General features: G+C 37.7%; 1 non-coding gene across 1 annotated transcript; it reads left to right on the top strand.

Annotated features, from left to right (window-relative positions):
* The first annotated feature begins 1,888 nt into the window (after positions 1 to 1,888).
* Positions 1,889 to 2,015, top strand: LOC130037225 (small nucleolar RNA SNORA9). Its single transcript, XR_008794478.1, has one exon. It is a non-coding gene; the product is annotated as a small nucleolar RNA SNORA9 (small nucleolar RNA).
* The last annotated feature ends 1,529 nt before the right edge of the window (positions 2,016 to 3,544 follow it).

Raw genomic sequence — 3,544 nt, 5'->3', positions numbered from 1 at the left:
GGTTACTGGCTTTTGTGTGTTTTTAAAAATTTAGCACAGCGGTAGGGCATTTGCCTTGCATGCAGCCAACATGGCCAACCCGAGTTGGATTCCTCTGCCCCTCTCGGAGAGCCCGGCAAGCTGCGGAGAGTATCTCGCCTGCACGGCAGAGCCTGGCAAGCCACCCGTGATGTATTCGATATACCAAACACAGTAACAACAAAATCTCCAATGGAGATGTTACTGGGCCCGCTCGAGCAAATCGACGAACAACGGGAGGGCCTTTTTTTTTTAATGTATTTGGCCATTTATGTTTTTTTATGGGGAAGAGTAAACTTATATTAAAAGTAATTGCCACTGGGGACAGAGTCAGTATTGCCCTTAAAAAATAATCCTCTGTCCAGAGCAATGACTCAAATGGCTTGAGAGCATGTTTTGCCATGAATCTCCTGTGCTGGGTCCCTGGCACTGCTTGGCCCCCAAAGGTCCACAGGAAGTCCCCAAGCAAATAACTGGGAGTCACTCTCAGGTACCACTGAGAATGGCCCAAATATCAGAAAGGGAAAAATGTTATTTCTGTCTCACTTTTCTTGGGTTTTGTATTTTTCTTACTGCCTTTGTTCTCTGTAGGTGTATGTTAGCACAGTGTGAATCCCTTATTTTATTCTGTAAATACATTATAGTTTTTTGTTTGTTTGTTTCACAGATAAAGTATTTTCTAGTGTTATGTTGACATGGTTAACATGAATTCGGCTTCAATCACAATTTGTTTCTTTAGTGCTTGACTTCCCAACGCTGTTATGGATGTAACAATATATTGAGAGCACTATTATTCAATACAGTTCTGATAGCTGCTGCCACAGAAATTAAGCAAGAAAAAAATTTAAATTTGTGTTCAAATTGGCAAAGAAATCAAATTCACTGTTTACAAATGACATATCAAGAACCCTAAGACTGCATAACCAATCATTCATTAAACACTCCTAGAAGCAATAAATCTTTACAGGAAAGTTGCAGCTTACGAAAGCAAACAGGAAAATCTTTTGTGATTTTATATGTAAACAATGATAAAAGAGTGATTTAATTTAAAAATCCTGCTTATAGTTATGAAAAACATTAGGTAATGTGTAATCAATTTTTAGAAAGGAGGTGAAAGATTTACTTATTAAAACCTACAAAGCACTGTTAGGAATTTCGTATGTAGGAACCCAAAAAGGCTCCTCTGAAAAACTCCTCAAAACAATATATTTATATAGTAAAGTAGCAGGCTACAAAACCAGTGCACAGGATTCTAATTTATTCTTACATGTAAACAAACAAACAACAACAAAAAAAAACCCAAATCCAGAATAGAAATAAACCCGATTGCAATCATGTAAAAAACAGAAACCCCTTAGTTTAACAAAGGAGGTAAAAGACCTATTTAGTGAAAACTGAAAAACTTCTGAAAGGAATTTAAAATGAACTAATGTAATAGAAAAATATTCTTGGTTTAAGGATCATAATAATTGCCATCTTGAAAATGACTATCTTAACTCAAAGTAGTTTACAGAAACAGCAATTGTGAAAAAAATTTCCGTGGCATTATTCAAGGACATGGAGTAAATTTTTCTAAAATTTGCATTAAGCTACAAAACTCCTGACATAGCCAAAGCAATCTTGAGGAAAAATGGGAGGCATTGTGTCCCCAGACTTTAAATTCTGACACAAAGCTTTAGCAATCAAAATTGGTTGGTACCGGAAGAAAAAAAGTCTCTTCTCAATGGCATAGGATTGAGAAGTCAGGGAGAAACCCTCAGATGCATGAGCAATTTATTTATGAAGAAGTGCATGAATTGGAGCAAGGAAACCTCTTTAGCCAATGATTACGGGAAAACTAGATAGTCACAATTAAAAAAAATGAAATTAGGTGCAAGCCTTCATCATACTTGGGTCTGGAGTGACCCTGTGCTTTCCCACAGTGCTTGCAATTATGAAACGTTGTGAGATTTTGACCTGCTCCATTCAGAGTAAGGTGTTAGAAATCTCAGACAATCGTGAAAAATAAGAAAAAGAATAAAACAGAAGCAATAAGGGAAAAATAGACCCCTCTTTCACCCTGTAAACAAAAATCAACTCAAGTAAATTAAAATTTTTATATTGCACTTGAATCTTGAAAAATCCATTGGGGAAACATAGGCAAGACTCTCCAAAATCATGACCACAGTGAAGTCTGAAATGTAAGAACTCAAGTGGCAAAGGTAATAAAAACAGAAACGGAACTATATCAAACTAGAACACTTCTGCATTCTGTGAGCAATGTGCCCTACAATTAAAAGACATTCTGCTGATTGAAAGGATTTTGAGACCATACGCAAGATAAAGGACTAATATCTAAGATACATAAAGTGCTCTTAAAGCTCTCCATCACTACATGCAAAAAAATGGGCTCAGAACTCTGCCTAACACCATGTACAAAAGTAAGATCAAAATGGATTAAAGACCTCAACATCAGACCAGAAACAATAAGGAACATTGAAGACAAAGTTGGCAAAACCCTCCATGACATTGAAGCTAATGGTATCTTCAAAGATGCCACGCCACTGACTGAGCAAGTGAAAACAGAGATAGATAAATGGGACTTTCTTAAACTAAGAAGCTTCTGCACCTCCAAAGAAACAGTGACCAAAATACAAAGACAGTCTACAGAATGGGAAAGAATATTCGCCGAATACACATCTGACAAGGGGTTGATATCCAGGATATACAAAGTACTGGTTGAACTCCACAAGAAGAAAACATCCAACCCCATCCAAAAATGGGGCAATGAAATGAACAAAAACTTTCTCAAAGAAGAAATCCAAATGGCAAAAAAGCACATGAGAAAATGCTCTACATCATTAATCATAAGGGAGATGCAGATCAAAACCACAATGAGATACCATCTGACACCTCAGAGACTGGCCCACATTCAAAAGAACAAAAGCAATTGATGCTGCCACAGATGTGGCGAGAAAGGGACACTCCTTCACTGCTGGTGGGAATGCCGACTAGTTCAGCCCTTTTGGAAAACAGTATGGACGCTTCTCAAAAAATTAGAAATTGAGCTCCCATTTGACCCAGCAATACCATTCCTGGGAATATATCTCAGAGAGGCAAAAATGTATAGTCGAAGTGACATCTGCACTTGTTTGTTCATTACAGCACTCTTTACAGTAGCCAGAAACTGAAAGAAATCTGAGTGCTCAAGAAAAGATGACTGGTTAAAGAAACTTTGGTACATCTACACAATGGAGTACTATGTAGCTCTTAGAAAAGATGAAATCATGAAATTTACACACAAGTGGTACAACATGGAAAGTATCATGCTAAGCGAAATGAGTCAGAAAGAGAGGGTTAGGCATAGAAAGATTGCATTCATCTGGGGGATATAAAATAACAAAATATGAGATTAATACCCAAGAATAGCTGAGATCAACACCAGGAGGATTACTCCATAGCTTAGAGGCCAGCCGGGTATTCTAGGGGATAGGGCAGTTCAGATAGAGAAGGGAGCACCAAATGGAGGGTGTTTGGAGGATCCTCC

The sequence above is a fragment of the Sorex fumeus genome, unplaced genomic scaffold (genome assembly GCF_029834395.1).
Source record: "Sorex fumeus unplaced genomic scaffold, SorFum_2.1 ptg000071l, whole genome shotgun sequence".
NCBI classification, from domain to species: domain Eukaryota; kingdom Metazoa; phylum Chordata; class Mammalia; order Eulipotyphla; family Soricidae; genus Sorex; species Sorex fumeus.
This window is presented reverse-complemented; position numbering and strand designations above follow the sequence as displayed.